The sequence below is a fragment of the Rhipicephalus microplus genome, chromosome 8 (genome assembly GCF_043290135.1).
Source record: "Rhipicephalus microplus isolate Deutch F79 chromosome 8, USDA_Rmic, whole genome shotgun sequence".
Lineage (NCBI taxonomy): Eukaryota > Metazoa > Arthropoda > Arachnida > Ixodida > Ixodidae > Rhipicephalus > Rhipicephalus microplus.
Window position 1 is genome coordinate 79,710,934 of NC_134707.1, and position 17,528 is coordinate 79,728,461.

The following is a 17,528-nucleotide window of genomic DNA, read 5'->3' on the forward strand; positions in this document are numbered from 1 at the left end:
TCATGAGGTTAATTGTATACTCAATGCTGGCGACTGCCTAGCTCGAAAACATTTGTTTACTGGAGGAGTGTGTAGACAACAGTCGTAAAGGAAACACTTACGTGCAACCGTGTTCCCCAGTGGCGCTATTGGTTAGCGCACGGTACTTATACGACAGTTCTCGTGAGCTATGCCGGGGTTGTGAGTTCGAGCCTCACCTGGGGAATAAAATTTTTATTAGTTTTCATATTTAGTCATGAGGTTAATTGTATACTCAATGCTGGCGACTGCCTGGCTCGAAAACATTTGTTTACTGGAGGTGTGTGTAGACAACAGTCCTAAATGAAACACTCTTACGTGCAACCATGTTCCACAGTGGCACAATTGGTTAGCGCACGGTACTTTTACGACAGTTCTCGTGAGCTATGCCGGGGTTGTGAGTTCGAGCCTCACCTGGGGAATGAAATTTTCATTAGTTTTCATATTTAGTCATGAGGTTCATTGTATACTCAATGCTGGCGACTGCCTGGCTCGAAAACGTTTATTTACTGGAGTTTTGCGCAGACAACAGTCCTAAAGGAAAGACTCCTACGTGTGACCGTGTTCCCTAGTGGCGCAATCGGTTAGCGCACGGTACCTTTATGAAAGTTCTCGTGAGCTATACCGGGGTTGTGAGTTTGAGCCTCATTTGGGGAATGGAATTTTCATTAGTTTTCATATTTAACCTTGAGGTTAATTGTATACTTAAAGGTGGCGACTGCCTGGCTGGGAAACATTTGTTCACTGGAGTTGTGTGGAGACAACAGTCGTAAAGGAAACCCTCTTACGTGCAACCGTGTTCCCCAGTGGCGCAATTGGTTAGCGCACGGTACTTATACGACAGTTTTCGTGAGCTATGCGCGGGTTGAGAGTTCAAGCCTCACCTGGGGAATGAAATTTTTATTAGTTTTCTTATTTATTCATGAGGTTAAATGTATACTCAATGCTGGCCACTGCCTGGCTCGAAAAAATTTGTTTACTGGAGTTTTGCGCAGACAACAGTCCTAAAGGAAAGACTCCTACGTGCGACCGTGTTCCCCAGTGGCGATATTGGTTAGCGCACGGTACTTACACGACAGTTCTCGTGAGCTATGCCGGGGTTGTGAGTTGGAGCCTCGCCTGGGGAGTGAAATTTTTATTAGTTTTTATATTTAGCCATGAGGTAATTGTATACTCAATGCTGGCGACTGCCTGGCCCGAAAACATTTGTTTACTGGAGTTGTGTGTAGACAACAGTCCTTAAGGAAACACTTTTACGTGCAACCGTGTTCCCCAGTGGCGCAATTGGTTAGCGCACGGTACTTATACGACAGTTCTCGTGAGCTATCCCGGGGTTGTAAGTTCGAGCCCCACCTGGGGAATGACATTTTTATTAGTTTTCATATGTAGTCATGAGGTTAATTGTATACTCAATGCTGGCGACGGCCTGGCTCGAAAACATTTGTTTACTGGAGGAGTGTGTAGACAACAGTTGTAAAGGAAACACTTTTACGTGCAACCGTGTTTTCCAGTGGCGCAATTGGTTAGCGCACGGTACTTATACGACAGTTCTCGTGAGCTATCCCGGGGTTGTAAGTTCGAGCCCCACCTGGGGAATGACATTTTTATTAGTTTTCATATGTAGTCATGAGGTTAATTGTATACTCAATGCTGGCGACGGCCTGGCTCGAAAACATTTGTTTACTGGAGGAGTGTGTAGACAACAGTTGTAAAGGAAACACTCTTACGTGCAACCGTGTTCCCCAGTGGCGCTATTGGTTAGCGCACGGTACTTATACGACAGTTCTCGTGAGCTATGCCGGGGTTGTGAGTTCGAGCCTCACCTGGGGAATAAAATTTTTATTAGTTTTCACATTTTTTCATGAGTTTAATTGTATACTCAATGCTGGCGACTGCCTGGCTCGAAAACATTTGTTTATTGGAGGTGTGTGTAGACAACAGTCCTAAAGGAAACACTCTTACGTGCAACCATGTTCCACAGTGGCGTAATTGATTAGCGCACGGTACTTATACGACAGTTCTCGTGAGCTATGCGGGGGTTGAGAGTTCGAGCCTCACCTGGGGAATGAAATTTTTATTAGTTTTCATATTTAGTCATGAGGTATATTGTATACTCAATGCTGGCGACTGCCTGGCTCGCAAACATTTGTTTACTGGAGTTGTGTGTACACAACAGTCCTAAAGAAAAGACTCCTACGTGCGACCGTGTTCCCCAGTGGCGTAATTGGTTAGCGCACGGTACTTATACGACAGTTCTCGTGAGCTATGCGGGGGTTGAGAGTTCGAGCCTCACCTGGGGAATGAAAGTTTTATTAGTTTACCTATTTCGTCATGAGGTTAATTGTATACTCAATGCTGGCGACTGCCTGGCTCGAAAACATTTGTTTACTGGAGGTGTGTGTAGACAACAGTCCTAAAGGAAACACTCTTACGTGCAACCGCGTTCCCCAGTGGCGCAATTGGTTAGCGCACGGTACTTATACGACAGTTCTCGTGAGCTATGCCGGGGTTGTGAGTTCGAGCCTCACCTGGGGAATGAAATTTTTATTAGTATTCATATTTAGTCATGAGGTTAATTGTATACTCAATGCTGGCGACTGCCTGGCTTGAAAACATTTGTTTACTGGAGTTGTGTGTAGACAACAGTCCTAAAGGAAAGACTCCTACGTGCGACCGTGTTACCCAGTGGCGCAATTAGTTAGCACACGGTACTTACACGACAGTTCTCATAAGCTATGCCGGGGTTGTGAGTTCGAGCCTCACCTATGGAATCAAATTTTTATTAGATTTCATATTTATTCATGAGGTTGGTTGTATACTAAATGCTGACGACTGCCTGGCTCGAAAACATTTGTTTACTGGAGGTGTGTGTAGACAACAGTCCTAATAGAAACACTCTTACGTGCAACCATGTTCCCCAGTGGCGCAATTGGTTAGCGCACGGTACTTATACGACAGTTCTCGTGAGCTATGCCGGGGTTTTGAGATCGAGCCTCACCTGGGGAATGAAATTTTTATTAGTTTTCATATTTAGTCATGCGGTTAATTGTATACTCAATGCTGGTGACTGCCTGGCTCGAAAACATTTGTTTACTGGAGTTGCGTGTAGACAACAGTCCTAAAGGAAAGACTCCTACGTGCGACCGTGTTCCCCAGTGGCACAATTGGTTAGCGCACGGTACTTATACGACAGTTCTCGTGAGCTATGCCGGCGTTGTGAGTTCGAGCCTCGCCTGGGGAGTGAAATTTTTATAAGTTTTCATATTTAGCCGTGAGGTAATTGTATACTCAATGCTGGCGACTGCCTGGCCCGAAAACATTTGTTTACTGGAGTTGTGTAAAGACAACAGTCCTAAAGGAAACACTTTTACGTGCAACCGTGTTCCCCAGTGGCGCAATTGGTTAGCGCTGAATTTATAGGACAGTTCTCGTGAGCTATGCCGGGGTTGTGAGTTTGAGCTTCCCCTGGGGAGTGAAATTTTCATTAGTTTTCATATTTAGCCATGAGGTAATTGTATACTCAATGCTGGCGACTGCCTGGCCCGAAAACATTTGTTTACTGGAGTTGTGTGTAGACAACAGTGCTAAAGGAAACACTTTTACGTGCAACCGTGTTCTCGAGTGGCGCAATTGGTCAGCGCACGGTACTTATACGACAGTTCTCGTGAGCTATGCCGGGGTTGTGAGTTCGAGCCTCACCTGGGGAATGAAATTTTCATTAGTTTTCATATTTAGTCATGAGGTTAATTGTATACTCAATGCTGGCAACTGCCTGGCTCGAAAACATTTGTTTACTGGAGGTGTGTGTAGACAACAGTCCTAAAGGAAACACTCTTACGTGCAACCATGTTCCACAGTGGCGCAATTGGTTAGTGCACGGTACTTTTACGACAGTTCTCGTGAGCTATGCCGGGGTTGTGAGTTCGAGCCTCACCTGGGGAATGAAATTTTTATTAGTTTTCATATTTAGTCATGAGGTATATTGTATACTCAATGCTGGCGACTGCCTGGCTCGAAAACATTTGTTTACTGGAGTTGTGTGTACACAACAGTCCTAAAGGAAAAACTCCTACGTGCGATCGTGTTCCCCAGTGGCGTAATTGATTAGCGCACGGTACTTATACGACAGTTTTCGTGAGCTATGCGGGGGTTGAGAGTTCGAGCCTCACCTGGGGAATAAAGCTTTTATTAGTTTTCCTATTTAGTCATGAGGTTAATTGTATACTCAATGCTGGCGACTGCCTGGCTCGAAAACATTTGTTTACTGGAGGTGCGTGTCGACAACAGTCCTAAAGGAAACACTCTTACGTGCAACCGCGGTCCCCAGTGGCGCAATTGGTTAGCGCACGGTACTTATACGACAGTTCTCGTGAGCTATGCCGGGGTTGTGAGTTCGAGCCTCACCTGGGGAATGTAATTTTTATTAGTTTTCATATTTATACATGAGGTTAACTGTATACTCAATGCTGGCGACTGCCTAGCTCGAAAACATTTGTTTACTGGAGTTGTGTGTGGACAACAGTCCTAAAGAAAAGACTCCTACGTGCGACCGTGTTCCCCAGTGGCGCAATTGGTTAGCGCACGGTACTTATACGACAGTTCTCGTGAGCTATGCGGGGGTTGAGAGTTCGAGCCTCACCTGGGGAATGAAAGTTTTATTAGTTTACCTATTTCGTCATGAGGTTAATTGTATACTCAATGCTGGCGACTGCCTGGCTCGAAAACATTTGTTTACTGGAGGTGTGTGTAGACAACAGTCCTAAAGGAAACACTCTTACGTGCAACCGCGTTCCCCAGTGGCGCAATTGGTTAGCGCACGGTACTTATACGACAGTTCTCGTGAGCTATGCCGGGGTTGTGAGTTCGAGCCTCACCTGGGGAATGAAATTTTTATTAGTTTTCATATTTAGTCATGAGGTTAATTGTATACTCAATGCTGGCGACTGCCTGGCTTGAAAACATTTGTTTACTGGAGTTGTGTGTAGACAACAGTCCTAAAGGAAAGACTCCTACGTGCGACCGTGTTACCCAGTGGCGCAATTAGTTAGCACACGGTACTTACACGACAGTTCTCATAAGCTATGCCGGGGTTGTGAGTTCGAGCCTCACCTATGGAATCAAATTTTATTAGATTTCATATTTATTCACGAGGTTGGTTGCATACTAAATGCTGACGACTGCCTGGCTCGAAAACATTTGTTTACTGGAGGTGTGTGTAGACAACAGTCCTAATAGAAACACTCTTACGTGCAACCATGTTCCCCAGTGGCGCAAATGGTTAGCGCACGGTACTTATACGACAGTTCTCGTGAGCTATGCCGGGGTTTTGAGATCGAGCCTCACCTGGGGAATGAAATTTTTATTAGTTTTCATATTTAGTCATGCGGTTAATTGTATACTCAATGCTGGTGACTGCCTGGCTCGAAAACATTTGTTTACTGGAGTTGTGTGTAGACAACAGTCCTCAAGGAAAGACTCCTACGTGCGACCGTGTTCCCCAGTGGCACAATTGGTTAGCGCACGGTACTTATACGACAGTTCTCGTGAGCTATGCCGGCGTTGTGAGTTCAAGCCTCGCCTGGGGAGTGAAATTTTTATAAGTTTTCATACTTAGCCGTGAGGTAATTGTATACTCAATGCTGGCGACTGCCTGGCCCGAAAACATTTGTTTACTGGAGTTGTGTAAAGACAACAGTCCTAAAGGAAACACTTTTACGTGCAACCGTGTTCCCCAGTGGCGCAATTGGTTAGCGCTGAATTTATAGGACAGTTCTCGTGAGCTATGCCGGGGTTGTGAGTTTGAGCCTCCCCTGGGGAGTGAAATTTTCATTAGTTTTCATATTTAGCCATGAGGTAATTGTATACTCAAAGCTGGCGACTGCCTGGCCCGAAAACATTTGTTTACTGGAGTTGTGTGTAGACAACAGTCCTAAAGGAAACACTTTTACGTGCAACCGTGTTCTCGAGTGGCGCAATTGGTCAGCGCACGGTACTTATACGACAGTTCTCGTGAGCTATGCCGGGGTTGTGAGTTCAAGCCTCACCTGGGGAATGAAAGTTTTATTAGTTTACCTATTTAGTCATGAGGTTAATTGTACACTCAATGGTGGTGACTGCCTGGCTCGAAAACATTTGTTTACTGGAGGTGTGTGTAGACAACAGTCCTAAAGGAAACACTCTTACGTGCAACCATGTTCCCCAGTGGCGCAATTGGTTAGCGCACGGTACTTATACGACGGTTCTCGTGAGCTATGCCGGGGTTTTGAGATCGAGCCTCACCTGGGGAATGAAATTTTTATTAGTTTTCATATTTAGTCATGCGGTTAATTGTATACTCAATGCTGGTGACTGCCTGGCTCGAAAACATTTGTTTACTGGAGTTGTATGTAGACAACAGTCCTAAAGGAAAGACTCCTACGTGCGACCGTGTTCCCCAGTGGCACAATTGGTTAGCGCACGGTACTTATACGACAGTTCTCGTGAGCTATGCCGGCGTTGTGAGTTCGAGCCTCACCTGGGGAATGAAATTTTTATTAGTTTTCATATTTAGTCGTGAGGTTCATTGTATACTGAATGCTGGCGACTGCCTGGCTCGAAAACGTTTATTTACTGGAGTTTTGCGCAGACAACAGTCCTAAAGGAAAGACTCCTACGTGTGACCGTGTTCCCTAGTGGCGCAATCGGTTAGCGCACGGTACCTTTATGAAAGTTCTCGTGAGCTATACCGGGGTTGTGAGTTTGAGCCTCACCTGGGGAATGGAATTTTCATTAGTTTTAATATTTAGCCTTGAGGTTAATTGTATACTTAAAGGTGGCGACTGCCTGGCTGGGAAACATTTGTTTACTGGAGTTGTGTGGAGACAACAGTCGTAAAGGAAACCCTCTTACGTGCAACCGTGTTCCCCAGTGGCGCAATTGGTTAGCGCACGGTACTTATACGACAGTTTTCGTGAGCTATGCGCGGGTTGAGAGTTCAAGCCTCACCTGGGGAATGAAATTTTTATTAGTTTTCTTATTTAGTCATGAGGTTAATTGTATACTCAATGCTGGCGACTGCCTGGCTCGAAAACATTTGTTTACTGGAGGTGTGTGTAGACAACAGTCCTAAAGGAAACACTCTTACGTGCAACCGTGTTCCCCAGTGGCGCAATTGGTCAGCGCACGGTACTTATACGACAGTTCTCGTCAGCTATGCCGAGGTTGTGAGTTCGAGACTCACCTATGGAATCAAATTTTTATTAGATTTCATATGTAGTCATGAGGTTAATTGTATACTAAATGCTGGCGACTGCCTGGCTCGAAAACATTTGCTTACTGGAGGTGTGTGTAGGCAACAGTCCTAAAGGAAACACTCTTACGTGCAACCGTGTTCCCCAGTGGCGCAATTGGTAAGCGCACGGTACTTATACGACAGTTCTCGTGAGCTATGCCGGGGTTGTGAGTTCGAGCCTCACCTGGGGAATAAAATTTTTATTAGTTTTCATATTTGTACATGAGGGTTATTGTATACTCAATGCTGGCGACTGCCTAGCTCGAAAACATTTGTTTACTGGAGTTGTGTGTGGACAACAGTCCTAAAGAAAAGACTCCTACGTGCGACCGTGTTCCCCAGTGGCGCAATTGGTTAGCGCACGGTACTTATACGACAGTTCTCGTCAGCTATGCCGAGGTTGTGAGTTCGAGACTCACCTGTGGAATGAAATTTTTATTAGTTTTCATATTTAGTCATGAGGTTAAATGTATACTCAATGCTGGCCACTGCCTGGCTCGAAAAAATTTGTTTACTGGAGTTTTGCGCAGACAACAGTCCTAAAGGAAAGACTCCTACGTGCGACCGTGTTGCCCAGTGGCGATATTGGTTAGCGCACGGTACTTACACGACAGTTCTCGTGAGCTATGCCGGGGTTGTGAGTTGGAGCCTCGCCTGGGGAGTGAAATTTTTATTAGTTTTTATATTTAGCCATGAGGTAATTGTATACTCAATGCTGGCGACTGCCTGGCCCGAAAACATTTGTTTACTGGAGTTGTGTGTAGACAACAGTCCTAAAGGAAACACTTTTACGTGCAACCGTGTTCCCCAGTGGCGCAATTGGTTAGCGCACGGTACTTATACGACAGTTCTCGTGAGCTATCCCGGGGTTGTAAGTTCGAGCCCCACCTGGGGAATGACATTTTTATTAGTTTTCATATGTAGTCATGAGGTTAATTGTATACTCAATGCTGGCGACGGCCTGGCTCGAAAACATTTGTTTACTGGAGGAGTGTGTAGACAACAGTTGTAAAGGAAACACTCTTACGTGCAACCGTGTTCCCCAGTGGCGCTATTGGTTAGCGCACGGTACTTATACGACAGTTCTCGTGAGCTATGCCGGGGTTGTGAGTTCGAGCCTCACCTGGGGAATAAAATTTTTATTAGTTTTCACATTTTTTCATGAGTTTAATTGTATACTCAATGCTGGCGACTGCCTGGCTCGAAAACATTTGTTTATTGGAGGTGTGTGTAGACAACAGTCCTAAAGGAAACACTCTTACGTGCAACCATGTTCCACAGTGGCGTAATTGATTAGCGCACGGTACTTATACGACAGTTCTCGTGAGCTATGCGGGGGTTGAGAGTTCGAGCCTCACCTGGGGAATGAAATTTTTATTACTTTTCATATTTAGTCATGAGGTATATTGTATACTCAATGCTGGCGACTGCCTGGCTCGAAAACATTTGTTTACTGGAGTTGTGTGTACACAACAGTCCTAAAGGAAAAACTCCTACGTGTGACCGTGTTCCCCAGTGGCGTAATTGATTAGCGCACGGTACTTATACGACAGTTTTCGTGAGCTATGCGGGGGTTGAGAGTTCGAGCCTCACCTGGGGAATGAAGTTTTTATTAGTTTTCCTATTTAGTCATGAGGTTAATTGTATACTCAATGCTGGCGACTGCCTGGCTCGAAAACATTTGTTTACTGGAGGTGCGTGTCGACAACAGTCCTAAAGGAAACACTCTTACGTGCAACCGCGTTCCCCAGTGGCGCAATTGGTTTGCGCACGGTACTTATACGACAGTTCTCGTGAGCTATACCGGGGTTGTGAGTTCGAGCCTCACCTGGGGAATGAAATTTTTATTAGTTTTCATATTTATACATGAGGTTAACTGTATACTCAATGCTGGCGACTGCCTAGCTCGAAAACATTTGTTTACTGGAGTTGTGTGTGGACAACAGTCCTAAAGAAAAGACTCCTACGTGCGACCGTGTTCCCCAGTGGCGTAATTGGTTAGCGCACGGTACTTATACGACAGTTCTCGTGAGCTATGCGGGGGTTGAGAGTTCGAGCCTCACCTGGGGAATGAAAGTTTTATTAGTTTACCTATTTTGTCATGAGGTTAATTGTATACTCAATGCTGGCGACTGCCTGGCTCGAAAACATTTGTTTACTGGAGGTGTGTGTAGACAACAGTCCTAAAGGAAACACTCTTACGTGCAACCGCGTTCCCCAGTGGCGCAATTGGTTAGCGCACGGTACTTATACGACAGTTCTCGTGAGCTATGCCGGGGTTGTGAGTTCGAGCCTCACCTGGGGAATGAAATTTTTATTAGTATTCATATTTAGTCATGAGGTTAATTGTATACTCAATGCTGGCGACTGCCTGGCTTGAAAACATTTGTTTACTGGAGTTGTGTGTAGCCAACAGTCCTAAAGGAAAGACTCCTACGTGCGACCGTGTTACCCAGTGGCGCAATTAGTTAGCACACGGTACTTACACGACAGTTCTCATAAGCTATGCCGGGGTTGTGAGTTCGAGCCTCCCCTATGGAATCAAATTTTTATTAGATTTCATATTTATTCATGAGGTTGGTTGTATACTAAATGCTGACGACTGCCTGGCTCGAAAACATTTGTTTACTGGAGGTGTGTGTAGACAACAGTCCTAATAGAAACACTCTTACGTGCAACCATGTTCCCCAGTGGCGCAATTGGTTAGCGCACGGTATTTATACGACAGTTCTCGTGAGCTATGCCGGGGTTTTGAGATCGAGCCTCACCTGGGGAATGAAATTTTTATTAGTTTTCATATTTAGTCATGCGGTTAATTGTATACTCAATGCTGGTGACTGCCTGGCTCGAAAACATTTGTTTACTGGAGTTGCGTGTAGACAACAGTCCTAAAGGAAAGACTCCTACGTGCGACCGTGTTCCCCAGTGGCACAATTGGTTAGCGCACGGTACTTATACGACAGTTCTCGTGAGCTATGCCGGCGTTGTGAGTTCGAGCCTCGCCTGGGGAGTGAAATTTTTATAAGTTTTCATATTTAGCCGTGAGGTAATTGTATACTCAATGCTGGCGACTGCCTGGCCCGAAAACATTTGTTTACTGGAGTTGTGTAAAGACAACAGTCCTAAAGGAAACACTTTTACGTGCAACCGTGTTCCCCAGTGGCGCAATTGGTTAACGCTGAATTTATAGGACAGTTCTCGTGAGCTATGCTGGGGTTGTGAGTTTGAGCTTCCCCTGGGGAGTGAAATTTTCATTAGTTTTCATATTTAGCCATGAGGTAATTGTATACTCAATGCTGGCGACTGCCTGGCCCGAAAACATTTGTTTACTGGAGTTGTGTGTAGACAACAGTCCTAAAGGAAACACTTTTACGTGCAACCGTGTTCTCGAGTGGCGCAATTGGTCAGCGCGCGGTACTTATACGACAGTTCTCGTGAGCTATGCCGGGGTTGTGAGTTCGAGCCTCACCTGGGGAATGAAATTTTCATTAGTTTTTATATTTAGTCATGAGGTTAATTGTATACTCAATGCTGGCAACTGCCTGGCTCGAAAACAATTGTTTACTGGAGGTGTGTGTAGACAACAGTCCTAAAGGAAACACTCTTACGTGCAACCATGTTCCACAGTGGCGCAATTGGTTAGCGCACGGTACTTTTACGACAGTTCTCGTGAGCTATGCCGGGGTTGTGAGTTCGAGCCTCACCTGGGGAATGAAATTTTTATTAGTTTTCATATTTAGTCATGAGGTATATTGTATACTCAATGCTGGCGACTGCCTGGCTCGAAAACATTTGTTTACTGGAGGTGTGTGTAGACAACAGTCCTAAAGGAAACACTCTTACGTGCAACCGTGTTCCACAGTGGCGCAATTGGTTAGCGCACGGTACTTATACGACACTTCTCGTGAGCTGTGCGGGGGTTGAGAGTTCGAGCCTCACCTGGGGAATGAAATTTTTATTAGTTTTCATATTTAGTCATGAGGTATATTGTATACTCAATGCTGGCGACTGCCTGGCTCGAAAACATTTGTTTACTGGAGTTGTGTGTACACAACAGTCCTAAAGGAAAAACTCCTACGTGCGACCGTGTTCCCCAGTGGCGTAATTGATTAGCGCACGGTACTTATACGACAGTTTTCGTGAGCTATGCGGGGGTTGAGAGCTCGAGCCTCACCTGGGGAATGAAGTTTTTATTAGTTTTCCTATTTAGTCATGAGGTTAATTGTATACTCAATGCTGGCGACTGCCTGGCTCGAAAACATTTGTTTACTAGAGGTGCGTGTCGACAACAGTCCTAAAGGAAACACTCTTACGTGCAACCGCGTTCCCCAGTGGCGCAATTGGTTAGCGCACGGTACTTATACGACAGTTCTCGTGAGCTATGCCGGGGTTGTGAGTTCGAGCCTCACCTGGGGAATGAAATTTTTATTAGTTTTCATATTTATACATGAGGTTAACTGTATACTCAATGCTGGCGACTGCCTAGCTCGAAAACATTTGTTTACTGGAGTTGTGTGTGGACAACAGTCCTAGAGAAAAGACTCCTACGTGCGACCGTGTTCCCCAGTGGCGCAATTGGTTAGCGCACGGTACTTATACGACAGTTCTCGTGAGCTATGCGGGGGTTGAGAGTTCGAGCCTCACCTGGGGAATGAAAGTTTTATTAGTTTACCTATTTCGTCATGAGGTTAATTGTATACTCAATGCTGGCGACTGCCTGGCTCGAAAACATTTGTTTACTGGAGGTGTGTGTAGACAACAGTCCTAAAGGAAACACTCTTACGTGCAACCGCGTTCCCCAGTGGCGCAATTGGTTAGCGCACGGTACTTATACGACAGTTCTCGTGAGCTATGCCGGGGTTGTGAGTTCGAGCCTCACCTGGGGAATGAAATTTTTATTAGTTTTCATATTTAGTCATGAGGTTAATTGTATACTCAATGCTGGCGACTGCCTGGCTTGAAAACATTTGTTTACTGGAGTTGTGTGTAGACAACAGTCCTAAAGGAAAGACTCCTACGTGCGACCGTGTTACCCAGTGGCGCAATTAGTTAGCACACGGTACTTACACGACAGTTCTCATAAGCTATGCCGGGGTTGTGAGTTCGAGCCTCACCTATGGAATCAAAATTTTATTAGATTTCACATTTATTCACGAGGTTGGTTGTATACTAAATGCTGACGACTGCCTGGCTCGAAAACATTTGTTTACTGGAGGTGTGTGTAGACAACAGTCCTAATAGAAACACTCTTACGTGCAACCATGTTCCCCAGTGGCGCAATTGGTTAGCGCACGGTACTTATACGACAGTTCTCGTGAGCTATGCCGGGGTTTTGAGATCAAGCCTCACCTGGGGAATGAAATTTTTATTAGTTTTCATATTTAGTCATGCGGTTAATTGTATACTCAATGCTGGTGACTGCCTGGCTCGAAAACATTTGTTTACTGGAGTTGTGTGTAGACAACAGTCCTCAAGGAAAGACTCCTACGTGCGACCGTGTTCCCCAGTGCCACAATTGGTTAGCGCACGGTACTTATACGACAGTTCTCGTGAGCTATGCCGGCGTTGTGAGTTCGAGCCTCGCCTGGGGAGTGAAATTTTTATAAGTTTTCATATTTAGCCGTGAGGTAATTGTATACTCAATGCTGGCGACTGCCTGGCCCGAAAACATTTGTTTACTGGAGTTGTGTAAAGACAACAGTCCTAAAGGAAACACTTTTACGTGCAACCGTGTTCCCCAGTGGCGCAATTGGTTAGCGCTGAATTTATAGGACAGTTCTCGTGAGCTATGCCGGGGTTGTGAGTTCGAGCCTCACCTGGGGAATAAAATTTTTATTAGTTTTCATATTTAGTCATGAGGTTATTTGTATACTCAATGCTGGCGACTGCCTGGCTCGAAAACATTTGTTTACTGGAGGTGTGTGTAGACAACAGTCCTAAAGGAAACACTCTTACGTGCAACCATGTTCCACAGTGGCGCAATTGGTTAGCGCACGGTACTTTTACGACAGTTCTCGTGAGCTATGCCGGGGTTGTGAGTTCGAGCTTCACCTGGGGAATGAAATTTTTATTAGTTTTCATATTTAGTCATGCGGTTAATTGTATACTCAATGCTGGTGACTGCCTGGCTCGAAAACATTTGTTTACTGGAGTTGTGTGTAGACAACAGTCCTAAAGGAAAGACTCCTACGTGCGACCGTGTTCCCCAGTGGCACAATTGGTTAGCGCACGGTACTTATACGACTGTTCTCGTGAGCTATGCCGGCGTTGTGAGTTCGAGCCTCACCTGGGGAATGAAATTTTTATTAGGTTTCATATTTAGTCGTGAGGTTCATTGTATACTGAATGCTAGCGACTGCCTGGCTCGAAAACGTTTATTTACTGGAGTTTTGCGCAGACAACAGTCCTAAAGGAAAGACTCCTACGTGTGACCGTGTTCCCTAGTGGCGCAATCGGTTAGCGCACGGTACCTTTATGAAAGTTCTCGTGAGCTATACCGGGGTTGTGAGTTTGAGCCTCACCTGGGGAATGGAATTTTCATTAGTTTTCATATTTAGCCTTGAGGTTAATTGTATACTTAAAGGTGGCGACTGCCTGGCTGGGAAACATTTGTTTACTGGAGTTGTGTGGAGACAACAGTCGTAAAGGAAACCCTCTTACGTGCAACCGTGTTCCCCAGTGGTGCAATTGGTTAGCGCACGGTACTTATACGGCAGTTCTCGTGAGCTATGCCGGGGTTGTGAGTTGGAGCCTCACCTGGGGAATGAAATTTTTATTAGTTTTCATATTTAGTCATGAGGTTAATTGTATACTCAATGCTGGCGACTGCCTAGCTCGAAAACATTTGTTTACTGGAGTTGTGTGTAGACAACAGTCCTAAAGAAAAGACTCCTACGTGCCACCGTGTTCCCCAGTGGCGCAATTGGTCAGCGCACGGTACTTATACGACAGTTCTCGTCAGCTATGCCGAGGTTGTGAGTTCGAGACTCACCTATGGAATCAAATTTTTATTAAATTTCATATGTGGTCATGAGGTTAATTGTATACTAAATGCTGGCGACTGCCTGGCTCGAAAACATTTGCTTACTGGAGGTGTGTGTAGGCAACAGTCCTAAAGGAAACACTCTTACGTGCAACCGTGTTCCCCAGTGGCGCAATTGGTAAGCGCACGGTACTTATACGACCGTTCTCGTGAGCTATGCCGGGGTTGTGAGTTCGAGCCTCACCTGGGGAATAAAATTTTTATTAGTTTTCATATTTATACATGAGGGTTATTGTATACTCAATGCTGGCGACTGCCTAGCTCGAAAACATTTGTTTACTGGAGTTGTGTGTGGACAACAGTCCTAAAGAAAAGACTCCTACGTGCGACCGTGTTCCCCAGTGGCGCAATTGGTTAGCGCACGGTACTTATACGACAGTTCTCGTCAGCTATGCCGAGGTTGTGAGTTCGAGACTCACCTGTGGAATGAAATTTTTATTAGTTTTCATATTTAGTCATGAGGTTAAATGTATACTCAATGCTGGCCACTGCCTGGCTCGAAAAAATTTGTTTACTGGAGTTTTGCGCAGACAACAGTCCTAAAGGAAAGACTCCTACGTGCGACCGTGTTCCCCAGTGGCAATATTGGTTAGCGCACGGTACTTACACGACAGTTTTCGTGAGCTATGCCGGGGTTGTGAGTTTGAGCCTCACCTGGGGAGTGAAATTTTTATTAGTTTTCATATTTAGCCATGAGGTAATTGTATACTCAAAGCTGGCGACTGCCTGGCCCGAAAACATTTGTTTACTGGAGTTGTGTGTAGACAACAGTCCTAAAGGAAACACTTTTACGTGCAACCGTGTTCCCCAGTGGCGCAATTGGTTAGCGAACGGTACTTATACGACAGTTCTCGTGAGCTATGCCGGGGTTGTGAGTTCGAGCCTCACCTGGGGAATAAAATTTTTATTAGTTTTCACATTTTTTCATGAGTTTAATTGTATACTCAATGCTGGCGACTGCCTGGCTCGAAAACATTTGTTTATTGGAAGTGTGTGTAGACAACAGTCCTAAAGGAAACACTCTTACGTGCAACCATGTTCCACAGTGGCGCAATTGGTTAGCGCACGGTACTTATACGACAGTTCTCGTGAGCTATGCGGGGGTTGAGAGTTCGAGCCTCACCTGGGGAATGAAATTTTTATTAGTTTTCATATTTAGTCATGAGGTATATTGTATACTCAATGCTGGCGACTGCCTGGCTCGAAAACATTTGTTTACTGGAGTTGTGTGTACACAACAGTCCTAAAGGAAAAACTCCTACGTGCGACCGTGTTCCCCAGTGGCGTAATTGATTAGCGCACGGTACTTATACGACAGTTTTCGTGAGCTATGCGGGGGTTGAGAGTTCGAGCCTCACCTGGGGAATGAAGTTTTTATTAGTTTTCCTATTTAGTCATGAGGTTAATTGTATACTCAATGCTGGCGACTGCCTGGCTCGAAAACATTTGTTTACTGGAGGTGCGTGTCGACAACAGTCCTAAAGGAAACACTCTTACGTGCAACCGCGTTCCCCAGTGGCGCAATTGGTTAGCGCACGGTACTTATACGACAGTTCTCGTGAGCTATGCCGGGGTTGTGAGTTCGAGCCTCACCTGGGGAATGAAATTTTTATTAGTTTTCATATTTATACATGAGGTTAACTGTATACTCAATGCTGGCGACTGCCTAGCTCAAAAACATTTGTTTACTGGAGTTGTGTGTGGACAACAGTCCTAAAGAAAAGACTCCTACGTGCGACCGTGTTCCCCAGTGACGTAATTGGTTAGCGCACGGTACTTATACGACAGTTCTCGTCAGCTATGCCGAGGTTGTGAGTTCGAGCCTCACCTATGGAATCAAATTTTTATTAGATTTCATATTTATTCATGAGGTTGGTTGTATACTAAATGCTGACGACTGCCTGGCTCGAAAACATTTGTTTACTGGAGGTGTGTGTAGACAACAGTCCTAATAGAAACACTCTTACGTGCAACCATGTTCCCCAGTGGCGCAATTGGTTAGCGCACGGTACTTATACGACAGTTCTCGTGAGCTATGCCGGGGTTTTGAGATCGAGCCTCACCTGGGGAATGAGATTTTTATTAGTTTTCATATTTAGTCATGCGGTTAATTGTATACTCAATGCTGGTGACTGCCTGGCTCGAAAACATTTGTTTACTGGAGTTGTGTGTAGACAACAGTCCTAAAGGAAAGACTCCTACGTGCGACCGTGTTCCCCAGTGGCACAATTGGTTAGCGCACGGTACTTATACGACAGTTCTCGTGAGCTATGCCGGCGTTGTGAGTTCGAGCCTCACCTGGGGAGTGAAATTTTTATTAGTTTTCATATTTAGTCGTGAGGTTCATTGTATACTGAATGCTGGCGACTGCCTGGCTCGAAAACATTTATTTACTGGAGTTTTTCGCAGACAACAGTCCTAAAGGAAAGACTCCTATGTGTGACCGTGTTCCCTAGTGGCGCAATCGGTTAACGCACGGCACCTTTATGAAAGTTCTCGTGAGCTATGCCGGGGTTGTGAGTTTGAGCCTCACCTGGGGAATGGAATTTTCATTAGTTTTCATATTTAGCCTTGAGGTTAATTGTATACTTAAAGGTGGCGACTGCCTGGCTGGGAAACATTTGTTTACTGGAGTTGTGTGGAGACAACAGTCGTAAAGGAAACCCTCTTACGTGCAACCGTGTTCCCCAGTGGCGCAATTGGTTAGCGCACGGTACTTATACGACAGTTCTCGTGAGCTATGCGCGGGTTGAGAGTTCAAGCCTCACCTGGGGAATGAAATTTTTATTAGTTTTCTTATTTATACATGAGGTTAATTGTATGCTCAATGCTGGCGACTGCCTGGCTCGAAAACATTTGTTCACTGGAGGTGTGTGTAGATAACAGTCCTAAAGGAAACACTCTTACGTGCAACCGTGTTCCCCAGTGGCGCAATTGGTTAGCGCACGGTACTTATACGGCAGTTCTCGTGAGCTATGCCGGGTTGTGAGTTGGAGCCTCACCTGGGGAATGAAATTTTTATTAGTTTTCATATTTAGTCATGAGGTTAATTGTATACTCAATGCTGGCGACTGCCTAGCTCGAAAACATTTGTTTACTGGAGTTGTGTGTAGACAACAATCCTAAAGAAAAGACTCCTACGTGCGACCGTGTTCCCCAGTGGCGCAATTGGTCAGCGCACGGTACTTATACGACAGT

The 17,528-nt window shown here is 45.3% G+C and overlaps 27 non-coding genes across 27 annotated transcripts; all 27 read left to right on the forward strand.

Moving 5' to 3' along the window:
- The first annotated feature begins 113 nt into the window (after window positions 1–113).
- On the forward strand, window positions 114–205 carry TRNAI-UAU (transfer RNA isoleucine (anticodon UAU)). Its single transcript is given in 2 exon segments — window positions 114–151; window positions 170–205. It is a non-coding gene; the product is annotated as a tRNA-Ile (tRNA).
- A 1,552-nt stretch (window positions 206–1,757) lies between these two features.
- TRNAI-UAU (transfer RNA isoleucine (anticodon UAU)) lies at window positions 1,758–1,849 on the forward strand. Its single transcript is given in 2 exon segments — window positions 1,758–1,795; window positions 1,814–1,849. It is a non-coding gene; the product is annotated as a tRNA-Ile (tRNA).
- Window positions 1,850–2,462: 613 nt separating this feature from the next.
- TRNAI-UAU (transfer RNA isoleucine (anticodon UAU)) lies at window positions 2,463–2,554 on the forward strand. The gene is given in 2 exon segments: window positions 2,463–2,500; window positions 2,519–2,554. It is a non-coding gene; the product is annotated as a tRNA-Ile (tRNA).
- Window positions 2,555–3,167: 613 nt separating this feature from the next.
- On the forward strand, window positions 3,168–3,259 carry TRNAI-UAU (transfer RNA isoleucine (anticodon UAU)). The gene is given in 2 exon segments: window positions 3,168–3,205; window positions 3,224–3,259. It is a non-coding gene; the product is annotated as a tRNA-Ile (tRNA).
- Window positions 3,260–3,633: 374 nt separating this feature from the next.
- TRNAI-UAU (transfer RNA isoleucine (anticodon UAU)) lies at window positions 3,634–3,725 on the forward strand. Its single transcript is given in 2 exon segments — window positions 3,634–3,671; window positions 3,690–3,725. It is a non-coding gene; the product is annotated as a tRNA-Ile (tRNA).
- A 613-nt stretch (window positions 3,726–4,338) lies between these two features.
- On the forward strand, window positions 4,339–4,430 carry TRNAI-UAU (transfer RNA isoleucine (anticodon UAU)). Its single transcript is given in 2 exon segments — window positions 4,339–4,376; window positions 4,395–4,430. It is a non-coding gene; the product is annotated as a tRNA-Ile (tRNA).
- A 378-nt stretch (window positions 4,431–4,808) lies between these two features.
- On the forward strand, window positions 4,809–4,900 carry TRNAI-UAU (transfer RNA isoleucine (anticodon UAU)). The gene is given in 2 exon segments: window positions 4,809–4,846; window positions 4,865–4,900. It is a non-coding gene; the product is annotated as a tRNA-Ile (tRNA).
- Window positions 4,901–5,512: 612 nt separating this feature from the next.
- Window positions 5,513–5,604, forward strand: TRNAI-UAU (transfer RNA isoleucine (anticodon UAU)). Its single transcript is given in 2 exon segments — window positions 5,513–5,550; window positions 5,569–5,604. It is a non-coding gene; the product is annotated as a tRNA-Ile (tRNA).
- Window positions 5,605–5,978: 374 nt separating this feature from the next.
- On the forward strand, window positions 5,979–6,070 carry TRNAI-UAU (transfer RNA isoleucine (anticodon UAU)). Its single transcript is given in 2 exon segments — window positions 5,979–6,016; window positions 6,035–6,070. It is a non-coding gene; the product is annotated as a tRNA-Ile (tRNA).
- Window positions 6,071–6,448: 378 nt separating this feature from the next.
- TRNAI-UAU (transfer RNA isoleucine (anticodon UAU)) lies at window positions 6,449–6,540 on the forward strand. Its single transcript is given in 2 exon segments — window positions 6,449–6,486; window positions 6,505–6,540. It is a non-coding gene; the product is annotated as a tRNA-Ile (tRNA).
- Window positions 6,541–7,388: 848 nt separating this feature from the next.
- TRNAI-UAU (transfer RNA isoleucine (anticodon UAU)) lies at window positions 7,389–7,480 on the forward strand. Its single transcript is given in 2 exon segments — window positions 7,389–7,426; window positions 7,445–7,480. It is a non-coding gene; the product is annotated as a tRNA-Ile (tRNA).
- A 143-nt stretch (window positions 7,481–7,623) lies between these two features.
- On the forward strand, window positions 7,624–7,715 carry TRNAI-UAU (transfer RNA isoleucine (anticodon UAU)). Its single transcript is given in 2 exon segments — window positions 7,624–7,661; window positions 7,680–7,715. It is a non-coding gene; the product is annotated as a tRNA-Ile (tRNA).
- A 612-nt stretch (window positions 7,716–8,327) lies between these two features.
- On the forward strand, window positions 8,328–8,419 carry TRNAI-UAU (transfer RNA isoleucine (anticodon UAU)). Its single transcript is given in 2 exon segments — window positions 8,328–8,365; window positions 8,384–8,419. It is a non-coding gene; the product is annotated as a tRNA-Ile (tRNA).
- A 613-nt stretch (window positions 8,420–9,032) lies between these two features.
- TRNAI-UAU (transfer RNA isoleucine (anticodon UAU)) lies at window positions 9,033–9,124 on the forward strand. Its single transcript is given in 2 exon segments — window positions 9,033–9,070; window positions 9,089–9,124. It is a non-coding gene; the product is annotated as a tRNA-Ile (tRNA).
- A 378-nt stretch (window positions 9,125–9,502) lies between these two features.
- Window positions 9,503–9,594, forward strand: TRNAI-UAU (transfer RNA isoleucine (anticodon UAU)). Its single transcript is given in 2 exon segments — window positions 9,503–9,540; window positions 9,559–9,594. It is a non-coding gene; the product is annotated as a tRNA-Ile (tRNA).
- A 613-nt stretch (window positions 9,595–10,207) lies between these two features.
- TRNAI-UAU (transfer RNA isoleucine (anticodon UAU)) lies at window positions 10,208–10,299 on the forward strand. Its single transcript is given in 2 exon segments — window positions 10,208–10,245; window positions 10,264–10,299. It is a non-coding gene; the product is annotated as a tRNA-Ile (tRNA).
- Window positions 10,300–10,673: 374 nt separating this feature from the next.
- Window positions 10,674–10,765, forward strand: TRNAI-UAU (transfer RNA isoleucine (anticodon UAU)). The gene is given in 2 exon segments: window positions 10,674–10,711; window positions 10,730–10,765. It is a non-coding gene; the product is annotated as a tRNA-Ile (tRNA).
- Window positions 10,766–10,908: 143 nt separating this feature from the next.
- On the forward strand, window positions 10,909–11,000 carry TRNAK-UUU (transfer RNA lysine (anticodon UUU)). Its single transcript is given in 2 exon segments — window positions 10,909–10,946; window positions 10,965–11,000. It is a non-coding gene; the product is annotated as a tRNA-Lys (tRNA).
- A 613-nt stretch (window positions 11,001–11,613) lies between these two features.
- Window positions 11,614–11,705, forward strand: TRNAI-UAU (transfer RNA isoleucine (anticodon UAU)). The gene is given in 2 exon segments: window positions 11,614–11,651; window positions 11,670–11,705. It is a non-coding gene; the product is annotated as a tRNA-Ile (tRNA).
- A 378-nt stretch (window positions 11,706–12,083) lies between these two features.
- On the forward strand, window positions 12,084–12,175 carry TRNAI-UAU (transfer RNA isoleucine (anticodon UAU)). The gene is given in 2 exon segments: window positions 12,084–12,121; window positions 12,140–12,175. It is a non-coding gene; the product is annotated as a tRNA-Ile (tRNA).
- A 1,315-nt stretch (window positions 12,176–13,490) lies between these two features.
- TRNAI-UAU (transfer RNA isoleucine (anticodon UAU)) lies at window positions 13,491–13,582 on the forward strand. The gene is given in 2 exon segments: window positions 13,491–13,528; window positions 13,547–13,582. It is a non-coding gene; the product is annotated as a tRNA-Ile (tRNA).
- Window positions 13,583–14,430: 848 nt separating this feature from the next.
- Window positions 14,431–14,522, forward strand: TRNAI-UAU (transfer RNA isoleucine (anticodon UAU)). The gene is given in 2 exon segments: window positions 14,431–14,468; window positions 14,487–14,522. It is a non-coding gene; the product is annotated as a tRNA-Ile (tRNA).
- Window positions 14,523–14,665: 143 nt separating this feature from the next.
- TRNAI-UAU (transfer RNA isoleucine (anticodon UAU)) lies at window positions 14,666–14,757 on the forward strand. Its single transcript is given in 2 exon segments — window positions 14,666–14,703; window positions 14,722–14,757. It is a non-coding gene; the product is annotated as a tRNA-Ile (tRNA).
- A 377-nt stretch (window positions 14,758–15,134) lies between these two features.
- On the forward strand, window positions 15,135–15,226 carry TRNAI-UAU (transfer RNA isoleucine (anticodon UAU)). The gene is given in 2 exon segments: window positions 15,135–15,172; window positions 15,191–15,226. It is a non-coding gene; the product is annotated as a tRNA-Ile (tRNA).
- Window positions 15,227–15,839: 613 nt separating this feature from the next.
- Window positions 15,840–15,931, forward strand: TRNAI-UAU (transfer RNA isoleucine (anticodon UAU)). The gene is given in 2 exon segments: window positions 15,840–15,877; window positions 15,896–15,931. It is a non-coding gene; the product is annotated as a tRNA-Ile (tRNA).
- A 613-nt stretch (window positions 15,932–16,544) lies between these two features.
- On the forward strand, window positions 16,545–16,636 carry TRNAI-UAU (transfer RNA isoleucine (anticodon UAU)). The gene is given in 2 exon segments: window positions 16,545–16,582; window positions 16,601–16,636. It is a non-coding gene; the product is annotated as a tRNA-Ile (tRNA).
- A 613-nt stretch (window positions 16,637–17,249) lies between these two features.
- On the forward strand, window positions 17,250–17,340 carry TRNAI-UAU (transfer RNA isoleucine (anticodon UAU)). Its single transcript is given in 2 exon segments — window positions 17,250–17,287; window positions 17,306–17,340. It is a non-coding gene; the product is annotated as a tRNA-Ile (tRNA).
- The last annotated feature ends 188 nt before the right edge of the window (window positions 17,341–17,528 follow it).